This window comes from Lissotriton helveticus, chromosome 1_2 (genome assembly GCF_964261635.1).
Source record: "Lissotriton helveticus chromosome 1_2, aLisHel1.1, whole genome shotgun sequence".
Classification (NCBI taxonomy): Eukaryota; Metazoa; Chordata; class Amphibia; order Caudata; family Salamandridae; genus Lissotriton; species Lissotriton helveticus.
In genome coordinates this window covers 187,532,838-187,546,763 of record NC_136058.1, presented here as the reverse complement: position 1 = coordinate 187,546,763, position 13,926 = coordinate 187,532,838, and the positions used below count along the sequence as shown (strand labels likewise).

General features: G+C 49.1%; 1 protein-coding gene across 45 annotated transcripts in view; it reads left to right on the top strand.

Moving 5' to 3' along the window:
- The window catches only part of LOC144799531 (uncharacterized), a 5,513,712-nt gene that overhangs the window by 3,808,750 nt on the left and 1,691,036 nt on the right, over positions 1–13,926 (top strand). The window lies entirely within an intron of this gene.

Below are 13,926 nucleotides of genomic sequence, written 5' to 3'. Positions count from 1 at the left end.
TCAGTGCCTATGTAGGCACCACCCAGGCGTGGGGACGTCAGTTCTTTTGTTTCTGTGCCAGTTAAGTGCTGATCTGGGTAGAATTACCCCTCTGCCACTTTTTGGCAGGCTTTTTCCCAACTCTTGTCTAAATTTTTGGATTTTCCAACTCTGGTGCGAGGGTTGTATTAGAGGAAGATAGATTTCAAGCTGTGCAGGACTTGTTCCCACATGATGTCGGTCATTGATCCCTACCGCGTATGTCCTTGATGTCTCGAGCGCGACCACAATGTGAAGTTGTGTTCGCGCTGTCGGGCGATGGCTCTGAAGACCTTGAGGGAGCGAGCGATGAAGTTACTCGCGGCCCGGCAGTCAACACCATCAAGCGAGACTCCGAGGAGGTCACGTCCCCATCGAAGAAGAGGAGGTCGCAGGACTGCTTTAGGAGCCCTAAGTCCTCTTCCTCCCATTCGAGGTCTTACGGACACTTAGGGAAGCGGCATAAGAAGAAGAAAAAGTCCAAGTGGACTTCATCTTCACCTCAACTGGCATCTGTCGTCGAGAGAGGTAAGGGGTACCGATGCTCTCGGCATGGTTCCACGGAGCGAGAGCCAGAGTCGACTTCGCGTCTCCCCCCTTTCCGGGTGCCGAAGCGACTCCTGCTCAAATAAAAGAGTTTTACAAGGCCATGCACCACGTATTTGAGTAGAAAGACCCCACTGGTGACCTTTTGGGCCCGCGGAGTTGGAAGGATCCCCATTGGGTACGACGTTGTCTGCTCTGGCCACGACGCCGGTGGGACCTCCGGGATCCGGTTCGACGCCGTTTGTGCCAACGTGAGTGACCTTCTCCGGCGTCGAATCCAAGGTCGGTGCATGCGATGTCACCTATGCCCATCGGTGGCCCAAGCCCCATCCTTATATGATTCCGAAGTCAACAGAACCCAGAGGTTCTATGTTGTCGCCTGAGCACTTTGAGGATGTGCTAGGTTCAGGACAAGAATGGAAGGGGTCTGGGGACCCGATTGAAACCCAGGAAGTCTCTGAGGAGAATTTGGACTGGTATGGCGAACTTGGGGAGACCAGTGGACTGGATACTTTTCCAGATACTGCCATCCTCTCTCCACCAACAGTGGCTACAGAGGTGGGGGCATCCTATGTCATGGTGGTTAGTTGTAGTAAATTGAAAAACCACTTGGAGGTTGCACATTCTCACAAATGTTATGAGATTTTGGATTATGCATAAAAAGTTGCTTTGAATTGTTATGTGAAATATACCTGATTCAGTATATTTTCTTTTTGATTTGTGTCAATTGTATTATATGTTGTATATATTTTCAATGTTTTGTGTATTGCAGATGAAGAGATTGAGATAAAATTAAAAATTAAAAAAAAAAAACTTGTGCATAAAATAAAACATGAGATTAATTCTCACTGGATTTAAGTGGATGTTGTGTTACAAAAATTAAGTGTATCAGTGAGCTTGTGTGGTTCATAAATTCTGTTTTGTATGGTGATTAAGAGGGCAGCCAAGTTATTCGGACTGGAGCTGCCCTCAGTGCAGGTCAGGACTAATCTCCTGACTGAGGTGCTTCAACCTGGGGTTTCCCCGTTCGAACCACTGTTGCCCTTTAATGAGGCACTTACAGACGTCCTTCTAGGAATTATTATTATTAATATTAAATCTATATGGCGCAACAGCTACCTGGAGGTTTCCCGGCGCCTACGGACTCACACTGGAAAGATAAGGGTCAAAAACTCTAGTGGTTGAATAACCATGTTTTAAGGCCTTTACGGAATTTGTGATAGATAGGTTCAAAGCGAAGTTAAAGAGGTAGTGAATTTTACAATGAGGGAGCCAAGTAAGCAAATGACCGACTGCCCATATGTGCTCGTTTGATCCTGGGGACTTGACATTTTATCTGATTAGAGGATCGAAGGAGACGTGTAGGGAGGTACGGGTGTACCAAGGCACTGAGATAATGTGGTGCTGTACCAGCTTTGATCCTATGCATGAAGCAAAGGGCTTTAAATGTAGGTTGGTTTTCCATCCTGAGCCAGTGGAGGTCGCGGAGAGGACCTGTGGTAGAGGCCATCCTAGGTAACTGGCATAGAAGTCTAGCTGCAGAATTCTGGACTACTTGCAGCTTCCGAAACACCTCCTTATTGGCACCCAAGTACAAGATGTTACCGTAGTCCAGTCTGGACATGATCAAGGCCTGGATAACAGTTTTTTGCATGGAAGGTGGAAGCATCCAGAGGATTTTTTTAAGCCATTTTAGAATTGTAAAACAGGTTGTGGCGACCTTAACCACTTGCTGTCTCATACATAGTTGGTCGTCTATGATTATCCCGAGGTTGCGGAAAGATTGAGATGGTTTGAGGAGATCACCCATTTGGGGTGGCCAATGCTGAGGTCCCCAGAGAGTGTTATTACCATGTTCAGTTCAGTTTTTTGTCCATTCAGTTTCAACCTATTAGTATGCATCCAGCTAGCTAGCTTTTGTAGCCCAACCTCGAGAGAGTACACATTTGAGGTCACCTTGGTAGATCAGGAGAAGATAAGCTGAGTGTCTTCCGCGTAAGAATATATAGTCAGCCCACCCTCTTCAGCTATAGTAGCCAGGGGGATAACCTAGATGTTGAAAAGTAGGGGACTAAGTATAGGGCCCTGAGGCACACAATATGGGGAAGCCTGGGCCTTAGAGCTTGCCATGGGAGAGAAGACATGGAAAGTCCTGCTAGACAGGAAACTCAACAGCCACTTGAGTGCTGATCCGACAATGCCCTTAGACTGTAAAACTTGTTGAAGGGTCGTGTGGGACACAGTGTCGAAAGCAGCACTCAAGTCGAGTAGTATGAGTGCCACAGCGTCTCCCCTATCAAGACGTTGTCAAATGGTTTCAGTGCCTCCCAAGAGCATGGTTCTGTAGAGAAGCCTGCTCTGAATCCTGCTTGAGATGAGAATAGGATGTTTTGGGAGTCAGTAAACTGTGTCAACTAGAGGTTAATATGTTTTTCCCGAATTTTGGAGAAATCAGGGAATAAAGAGATCGGGCGGAAGTTAGATAGAACTTCAGGATCTGAGTTTACTTTTTTTAGTAGGGGAAGAACCATGGCATGTTTCCAAGCCGCAGGTACCATTGCTTCACGTAGTGAGGCATTGAGGAGTTCCATAATGACATTAAGTATAGGTAAATCCAATTTTTGAAAAATAGGGATGGGAAAGGATCATTAGGAGAGCCAGATTTGAGACTAGTTAAAATACGACAAAAGGGAGTGGTGTCCAGGGGTAGCCAGTTTTCAAGCATGTTGCCTGGACTCACTTTATTGTCCTGAGGCAGGGTCAGTGAAGTAAGATCTGATAATGAGGCAAGGATATTGGGCAGCATCTCTACATCAGTTGTCGTAGTATTAAAGTCTGAGTAGATTTTGTCTATTTGGTTGATGAAGAACTCATCCAGGTCCGTGCATTGCGCTTCATTTAGCCCCGGAGGCTCAGGTTGGCAAGCTGAGCCTGACAGTTCTTTCACCACTTTGAACAGTACTTTAGGGCTGTTATATGACATTAAAATGGTTTTATTCGTCTGTTTAGCCCAAGCGGCATTACACAGAGCGTGGTAGCCTTTCTTTGCCAGTTTATAAGTGTTTCTTGATGCCGGCGCGTAGTCCTTCCTCCAACGTCTCTCCAAGGCTTTACATTACATTTTTTCTGCCTTCAAGTTTTTAGAAAACCAGGTGGCAGGAGGACGATGATTGTTCCTTTTATTTTCTTTAGACAGAGGGAGACATACATCAATAGATGACGTCAGCCAGTATTGAATGGTGTTGACATCAGCTGTATTGACTGAACTGATAGCAGGCATGGTGTTCTTTTTTTTTATTTTTTTTATTTTTTTTTTATTTAGAAAAGTACACATACAGCAAGGCAAGAATCACTTTACACGAGGCACCAATTCCAGACGGGGAAGGAAAAGTAAAACAGTACAATGAAATCAATAGCGATGATAAGGAATGGAAGGGGGGAGGGTAAGAGTAAAGGAGAAGTCCATACAGTAAAATAATCAGAATGCGGGATCAGGGGGAGAGTGATGGGTGAGAGCTGTCCACAACCGGCGGTGCACATATATCTCCACGGTAGCTGTTCCAAGGACCCCACATTTTACACCACTTCCGGGGGCGGCCCCGGGCCAAGTATACAGTTTTTTCCCTGAACATACACCAGTCCATGTTCTCTTTCCATCCTTCTACTGTAGGTGGCCTTTGGGAACCCCATAATTGAGCAATGTCTCGTTTGGCAATCATGTTCCCCAGGGTTTCCCACTGAGTCTGAGCCGCATTGTAATCTGTGGGCTCCCAGACATTCAGTAGGCATCGCCTGGCCTCCGGTAAGAGGGCAGTCCCTGTTACATCTTTCATTATAGCATGCACTCCACCCCAGAAGGCAGCCACCTCTCGACACTCCCAAATAATGTGCAGAAAAGTCCCCATCTGCCCACAGCCTCGCTTACACAATCCCTCCTTGGAAAAGCCCATGTGGACCAAACGTGGGCCCGTGACGTACACTCTATGTAGAATTTTCAGTTGAACAAGGCGGAGTCGAGCTGGGATTGCTACCTCCTTCGGAGAGGAGATTGCTGATTGCCAGTCTTCATCGTCCAGCTCTAGGCCGTCATGGGTCCACTGATCACGAAGGTGTGTTAGGAGGCCTGATCTATCATTTATCAATTTCTTGTAAACTAGGGAGATTGTGCTGTCCGGCACATGGCCGTCCAGCAAACTATCCTCAAGTGGGGACGATTCGGGGACCGCAGCCCCTTCCGGGAAAACAGATCGCAATGCATGACGAACCTGGAGATACCGGTAGTACTCCGAGACACCTAACTCGAACTCTGTCTGCAATGACTCGAACGATTTAATTTGACCCTTAACCCAGAGGTCTCCCACCTTACTAATGCCAATGATGTCCCATTTATCGAACCCCTTGGTATTCCACATTTTACCGAGTTTATCGGATTCAAAAAGCGGGGTTGCTCGAGTCAAGCGATCTTTCCATCCCATGGAGCAATTCGCGTCCCGCCACAGTCGTACAGCTGTCTTGGTGGGTCCCGACAGATCCTTAATTACAGAGTGAGAATACAGCGCTCTGTAGTAATTACCCCCGGGTAACATCCATCTGTCCATGGAAAAGGCAGGATTTAATACTGGACCATACAGACTGTGGTTTATGGCACTGAGTTGAGAAGCCCAATAGTAACGTTTTATATCGGGGAGAGCGATACCTCCGTCATACCACGGGAGCGTTAATTTAGCTAGCGCAATACGAGGCCTCCCGTCCCATATCAACTTTCTCTGAAGATCTTCAATGGCCCGGAAATAACTAGCCGGTACTACATCGAGAGTGTTTTGGAGAGCGTAAAGAAAACGAGGCAACGACATCATTTTGAGGAGGGCCGCACGGCCAAGCGGGGACAGCGGAAGCCTACGCCACCCCGCGACATCTCGCTTTAAGCGAGACAGCGGTGGGAGAAGATTTTGCTCATATCTAATTACGGGGTTCAATGTTATGTAAATACCGAGGTATTTAAACCCCGTTTGTGCAATCTGGATAGGACAGTTTTTCGAAAGATGAGGGTCACAGATAGGATTTCGACCAGTTAATAATGAGGCCGGAATTCCTACCAAATGATGTCAAGACATCACACAAAACCATCAATGATTTCCGGGGCGACGTTAGATACAATAAGATATCGTCCGCATAGAGCGAGATGCGATCTTCAAATTCCGAGGACCACCGAATGCCCTTCATAGAGGGCTCCCATCGAATCCACGCTGCAAGGGGCTCAAGCGCCAGCGCAAACGGGAGGGGCGACAAAGGGCATCCCATACGAGTTCCCCTCCCAACGGAGCAGAAACTCGGCCATTAATGACTATTTGTGCGAGGGGATCCTCATAGAGGAGCCTCACCCAACCGATAAAGCCAGGACCGAATCCAAATTTAGCCAAAGCGGCCCACAAGTAAGGCCATTCCACAGTGTCGAAGGCCATCGTGGCATCCAACGACGCCAAGATGGCCGGCTCACGCAACATCACGGCTCTCGCGAGAACCCCATTTACACGTCAACGATTAAGGGCAGTATTCCTGTGCGGGATGAAACCGGACTGATCCGGATGTACCAACTCACTTATGACAGTGATCAATCGGTTAGCCAACACTTTAGCAAGAATCTTAGGTTCAGCATTGAGAAGAGAAATAGGTCGGTACGATGCACATCGGTCACGCGGTTTCCCCTCCTTGTGAATCACCACGATAGTCGCTAAACGCTGATCACGGGGAAGAGAACCACATTCCCGAGATTCCAAGAACATGTCTCATAGATAGGGCGCCATCTTGTCTGGTCGTAGCTTATAAAGCTCAATAGGCAAGCCATTGGGACCCATCGCTTTCCCCGAATGCAGGGAACGAATCGCAATAGCCACCTCATCAGCCGTTATCGCAGCGTCCATATGTTCCCTGTCAATATCAGAGAGACGCGGTAAGGCGATATCTCGCAGGAATAGGTGTGAATCCTCCTCCGGTCTATCCGACACGGAGGTGTATACTGTCCGGAAGTGCTCCGCGAAACACCAAGCTATCTCCCTAGGATCCGAGACCCGAGCTCCATCAGCCAGCTCGATCACAGGCACCACTCGATTAGCTCTATCTTTCTGGTCCAACCAAGCAATCAATTTACCAGCCTTATCACCCACGTCATACAAATGCCCCTGCTGCTCCCTACTCATGACCTTAGCCGCGTTGGTGACCAATGCCCTGTATTCAAGTTGTTTAAGCCTTAGTACATGGGATGCAGTACGGGTGACCCCGCGCTCCAGGCCATGCTCCAAGTCCGCTATCTCCGTCTCGACCCTAACGACCTCCTCGTCCCGTTGTTTTTTCACATCTGCTATCAGCGATAGGGCCTGACCCCTGAGGACGGTCTTAAAAGCCTCCCAAAGCGATACGGCAGACGAAACAGAACCCTCATTCTCCGAAAAAAATAGGTCCAGAGCTTTTATCAGGGCAACTCGAGTTTTAGGGTTCCGGAGATACCAAGGGTTAATCAGGGTGACCAGGCCCTCGGATCCCGGGCCCAACTCCGCCCGGAGCAACAGTGGGGAGTGGTCTGAAATTCCCTGAGCCAAATGCCTGGCCTCGGTGATGGTGAGGGCCTGTGCAGACGGCACCAATACATAGTCGATCCTAGAGAGACTACCGTGAGCACCCGACAAAAACGTATATTGCTTCTGAGTGTGGTGTAACAATCTCCAACAATCAATCAGTCCCAGAGTGTCAAGGAAATCACAAAGCCAGTTCTGCGGCTATCTCAGGTCCCTGGGAGGATGCCGATCCTCCAGACCGGATACCACTGCATTAAAATCACCTCCTACTATCAGAGACCCCTCGGGGAGAGCAAGAATAACTCTCCCCAAGTCTGCAAAGGTGGTGGACTGTAAGCCAGGGGGGACATACACGGAAACCAGGGAAAGAGTCCGGCCCTCCCACCTCCCCGTGAGAGCGACATAGCGCCCCCGGTCATCCATGACTGTGGAGTCAATCTCAAACGGGAGGGAGCTTTTGAGGAGGACACCAACCCCCCTGGAACCAGTGGAAAACCCAGAGTGTGCGACTAATCGGTAACCCCTCCTGTTAAGAGCATGACAAGTATTACCAATCAAATGCGTCTCTTGAAGAAGGACTACATCTGGAGAGAAACGCTTCAACATCTGCAACACCACCCCACGCTTTATCCTATCCCCAAGCCCATTCACATTCCAACTTATCAATTTCAGCCCTCTACCCCCCATCCAGAAAAAGTAAAAGAATCCAATCCCTAACAGAACCCGGTGCTCGATCAAACATTCTAAGGATACATAGCATTGCAAAATAACAGACACACATCCCAACAAAATCCCTAACCGTTACAAACCACCCCACCCTGCACCCCTGCTCAAGACTAAAAAGCCACCCCAACTTGCAGTGTGCCTGTCGCCCCCACATCTACCTAAGCTACAAAAAGAAAACTCAGAGGAGGAAAAGGACCCCACCCATGTCCCCACAATCCCCCCAATGTCTCATTGATCAATTGTCAGGATTTTCGAACCACAGTTTGAGGCCTAAAACAGATCCTTGAGTACCATGCAACCGGAGTTCATTCCTGTTCCGAAAGTCCACCTTCTGCCCCGCCAGATTGCTCCTCCGGTGAACTTTGCTTCGTAGAGTGTCCAACCAGTCAGATACCACTTCCGGATTGTCCAAAAAATAAGTCCGCTCCCCATGTTCGATTCGTAGTTTGGCAGGGAAGAGCATGGCGTACTTGAGACCCCTGTCGCGCAGTCGCCTCTTCACCCCTAGAAATCAAAGTCTCTGCTTCTGTACCGATTGAGTGAAGTCCGGGTAAAAGCTGATGGTAGCATTCTCGAACTTTGTAGGGCCATTCATCCGGGAGGCCTGCAGGATAGCGTCCCTATCCCGAAAATTGAAAATTCTCGTAATAATAGACCTCGGTGGTACACCCAGATTCGGTCTGCCGCCCGGAACTCTGTGGGCTCGTTCAACCATAAAGAACTTACTCAGTCCCTTAGGAGCGAGGTGGTTAACGATGAGATCTTCCACAAAGAGGTCAACCGATGGTTCTGTGGCCTTCTCCGGAACCCCAATAATACGAACATTGTTTCGCCTGGCTCTCCCTTCATAGTCATCCAGACGACGGGTGAGGGTGGCACTGGCAGTTCTTAAGCGTCCGACTTCAGTTTGGAGATCCGCGACATCGCCCGTCAAGCTAGAGGTCTTAAGATCCAGAGACTTGAATTTTTCATTCGTCTTTGCCAAGTCCGTGCGGATCAAATTAACGTCAATCGCCACAGTATCCGATTTATGATCGAGAGTCGCTATTTGTTGTCCCAGTGTGGACTTGATCCCCTCAATAGCTGCCATTGCGTCCTGTAAGGTCAGCTCCGCCGCCGTAGTCGGAGGGTCTTTCAAGTCCTCCTGTGACCTACCCGATCCACCGGGGGAACCCTTAACTTGGGCATAGCGATCCATACTATTAGTCTGTGTATAACCACCTCGCCTAGTGGTCTTAAGTTTCTGCGTGGCACTCTCCGGTTTCCCAGTCATATCGGGCGAAAGTCGGATCCAGGCCGATGAGGCAATGTAGAAGATGGCGGTTCCCGTCTCACCTCAGGCCGAAGGGATCAAAGCTGGAGGGCACAGGCTCGATGGTCTCACTGAGCAACACGGTGCTGGAGAGTAACACTCGTGCGTAACACAGGGCTGTAATATTCCGGGAGTGGGGTGGTCCCTTCACCAGTAGCAGGTCTTCCCTGGAGCAGAATCGAAAGTGAAAGCCACCGGACCAGACAACCCCTCCTCCGCCAACCGATATTATTCAATTACTGCTCGGGCACCATGCCAACTCCACAGCCAGGCTGCACACAGATGTAGGCCCCAATCTGCGAAGCTCCGTTTCCTCCGGTTCCCGAGGTCAGATTCAGGATTCTAACGCGAAGTTCGCCTCACTCGCGGTTCGCCTTCACAAAGACGTCAACGAGGAACAGGATAATGGACAGCATAAATACTGGAGGTTACGAGGATCTCGGGAGCCCTAAGCTCACGCGGCCATCTTGGTTGCGCACGAAGCTCCTCCTCCAGGCATGGTGTTCTTAAGATAAAGATTAAAACAATCAAAATCTAGCCTTTTCCAATTTCTGAAACCCGTTTTGATGGAAGAGGTAGAGGGGTTCTCACGCCATATTTCCTTAAAGCCAACCACAAAATGATCTGACCATAGTATAGGGAATGCTGCCTGGCATGTAATATTTAATAAGTTAGAAAAAATAGGGTCCAATAGATGACCTGCCTTATGAGTGGGGCCTGAATTACAAAGAAGAACATTCATGGCGGCCAAATCAGTAGTAAGAGTAGAACTGATAGAGCAAGTGGGTTCGTTAAAATGTATGTTAAAATCTCCTAAAATAGTAAGATTAGTGGTTTCTAATAATAAGGGGCGATAAGATCTGTGAGCGCAGCAGCCCAGGCACCAGCCGGTCCAGAAGGGCGATAGATCAGAATCCCGAAGAAGGTGAATTGAGGAGTACGTAAAAGTTTAAAAAGGCTGGCTTCACAGGTTCAAACCTAGCACAGGGGCTCCTGTGAATAGGGCGATTGCACGCTGCCATCGCCCAGCTCCAGGCGATCCAAAATTCCTCAGCCAACACAACATCCCAGAGAGTTTGGTGGGGCAGGCCTCTATGTCCCAAGGCGCTTTCCTTTTCACAACTCTCCAGATAGGGAATCCTAGAGGCTGGATTAATTCGGGAAGAAGTTGCTTTCTTACTCCAGCCTGGTTTTGCGATCAGTGAATATCGCATGGTTTTTGGGCCATTTCTCCCATTACCTTTGGGAGATGGCTGTGTAAGTGCTGCCACAAGTCCCGGAGGAGGCCTGAGCTGTGCTCTGCCAAGGTGTTAAGGATAAGAGAGACATAGTAAAATTCATCATACAGTGTAACCTAGATACAACTGATTCGCTGGGCAGATCAATTTCAACTATGGTGGCCTTGAGGCACCACACCTGTCTTTGTACAGCTGGCTTCACAGGGGATGTCCAATCCAATTTGATGGACATGCCCTTCATGGCACCCTCCTTTTTGGGAAAAAGGCAGACTCAGCCCTGGTCAGGTTCAACGACTCTCGAGCTTCGGCCAGATCCGTGGACCTCTTCTCCACCCCTGTGGCCAGTATTCCTTTTGCCCATTTTGTGTCAATGGAAGGGGTTTCCAGGCGCATCATTCACATCCCAGCCACCGTCCCTCACAGACTACACCAGCTGTGTGAGAAGGAGGACACGGTGCATTCTAATCTCAGAATGGAGGCCAGAAGTTGTCAACCATACTGCCCCCATCAGTCTCAGCCTCCAAGCAATCCTAGGCTGATTCTACAGGACCATTCTACTCCACTTGGTGGGAGAATTTGTCATCATCTCCCCCACTGGAAATCCATACCATCGAACAAAGGGGATCTTGGAGATCATCCAGGAGGGATATTCTCTGCCTTTTCTTTCTTTTCCTTCTCCTATTGGGTCAAATCAGGAAATGCTGATGGAGTATCATGTAAAGTTGCTCCAAGAGGAAGTTGCCGCTCTTTTGGCCAAGGAAGCTATAGAAGGAGTCCCGGTTTCAGAAGTAGACAGAGGCTGTTATTCCGTTACTTTCTGATTCGAAGAAGAACAAGGGGCTAAAACTCATTTTAGATCTTCAGACCATAAATCTCTTCCTCAAAAAGGAGAAATTCAAAATGCTCACTCTGGCTCAGGTCTTGTCTGTCCTAGACCAAAAAGACTTGATGGTAACGTTGGACCTGCAGGATGCGTATTTTCATATTCCCATCCTGTCGGGTCACAGGCTTTAAAACTAAACCACAAAAAATACTCCACGACAATGAGAACGAGGTCCACGATCCGAACCGGACCCTACTTGTGCATGAGGGGAGACACAGATCCCAAATAATTCAATCCAAAAACATGAAAAGAAACTAGATTCTCTTGAATCCAGAGGAGTGACAAAAATACACTTATTTTGTCTTTTTGTAGCATATTTTCTGATAGATGCATCTGCCAGTGGATTCCTCACCTTGTGAATATCCCCCTTGCGTCAGCAACATTCCGAAATTTTTTTTGTAGCTTTGCGATGACGTGGACGACGTCATAGAGGCAAGGCATCGCGCGCGACTCCGCTGACGTCACCGACACCATAATAGGCCCACGCCGGCGTGATGACATCAGTTCCCTTTTTTCCGCTTCGTCGACGCTAACGGTTTCGGGGAATCTTTGTAGCGGTTTGGTAACTTTGTTACTGTTTTCTCGATTTTCTTGCTTCTTTGTGTCTCCAGCGATGTCGACTAAGAAGACTGGGTTCAAGCCTTGGGGAGAGTGCGGCAAGATGATGTCGATCACGGACCTGCATGAGGATTGTATCTGGTGCCTGAGTTCGGACCATGATGTCGAAGGCTGCTCTTCGTGTAGAAAAATTAACCCGAAGGCGCTTCGTGAGAGGGAGACCAAGCTTCTGATGGCGAAGTTGAGAGAAAGTAAGGAAAAAAAGAATTCAAGATCACGTTCGAGAAGGGGCGAGGTCGAAGTCGAGGTAGAGGTCGCAGTCAAGATCCCGTATGGCATCGTCTTCGAGGTCTTCATCTGATCATGCTTCGAAGTCGAAGAAAAAACATAAGAAATGAAGGCATGGGTCTCGACATCACTCCGGTAAGGATTCAGACTCGAGACCGAAGTCGCCTAAGAAGAAGCATGGGTAGGATTTTGTGCCCCCGTCGCCGGTAGATTTGGATCCAGAAGGTGAGGCTTCGCCTTTGGAATTGCGAGCTCGTTCAACGACTCCGGTTCCGAATCCATTTCCGGTGCCGTCCCTGGCTCGAGAGGATGAAGAGGTCCCTTTGGATGAGGGTTCAGTACTTGTGGAAGAAGAGGCGAATCCGGAACCTATAAAGGGTCAGTCTGAGGGCTATCACCCTCCTTTTAAATGCTATGTATGGTGTCTTTTCCAGGCAATGATACCCCTTTGGTGCACCTTCGGGTCCTATGGGTCCTCTGGCTTTTAATTTAGGAGTTCCCCACTCCTATGCTCCAGCTCCCTTTATGCCTTTCATGCCGGCTCCGACGCTGCCTTGGCAGTACTCGGCTTCGCCGAGGTCATCGACGCCGATACCGACGTCGCCTGCTCCGAGTCGACCTCGTGAACAGCTCCCTGGACCTTCGGATTCGATTCCGACGTCGATGACAGTGAGCCCACATTGATCCTTCCCAGATTCCATTTTGCTACTTGTAGCTCCTGAGTAGTAAGATGAGTCTTTATTTTAACACAGTTCGAAGCTGCATTGACTGCAGACTTGTTTGCTATTGGTCTGAAGTTCATTATTTGACCTCAGCAATGACGAACATAGAGGTAATCGTGGGGGTCTCAATGCTAGTAGCTGATTTGTGGTGCACTTGATCTGACCTGTGCAGGAAGGAGCGGGGATCCTGGCCCCTGGGCCCGGTCGGGAGTGGACGGTTACAGACAGGCTTTCCTTTGACGCGCCTTCGGTTGAGGTCGAGATCAGGTAACACTGGGCTCCGGCAGAGACGGGGCTCCACATAAATTTGTTGGAGCTCTGAGCGATTCGGTTGGCATTGAATGCATTTCTTCCCTCTGTCAAGGGGAAGTTAGTGCAGGTGTTCACGAATAACATCACCGTCATGTGGCTCTGCAACAAGCAGGGTGGGGTGAGGTTGTGAACCCTCTGTTGAGAGTCCCTGCGTCTCTGGACGTGGGTGGAACAGCAGGGCATAACCCTGGTGGGTCAGCACCTGGCAGGTTCTCTGAATTCCAGGGTGTACAAACTCAGCCGTTGATTCCTAGCAGATCACGAGTGGTGTCTTCAGTCGGAGGTGGCGCAAGGTCTATTTTACCAACGGGGAGAACCTTGGTTTGATTTGTTCGCCTCTGAAGAGAACGTGCAGTGTCAGCGGTACTGCGCGTTGGAGTTTCCAAGGTGGCTATCGCTTGGCAACACTTTTCTACACAAGTGGCGCTCAGGCCTGTTTTACGTCTTTCTGCTCATACCATTCCTGCCCTGGGTTCTGAAGCAGATCAGGAGTGCTCAGGCCAAAGTTATTCTTGTGGCTCCAGAATGGGCGAGGAGAGTCTGGTATCCAAAGCTTCTAAGAATGAGCATTGATCCTCCAATAAGGCTGCCCCTTCGGGAGGATCTTCTGTTGCAGCATCAGGGGAGGGTTCTTCACTCGAACCAGTCAACTTTGTGCCTCCATGAGTGGAGACTGAGCTGCAACATTTGATATGTTTTGACCTTCCTCCCGAAGTCTGTACCGTAATCTTGGCGGCCAGGCGACCCTCCA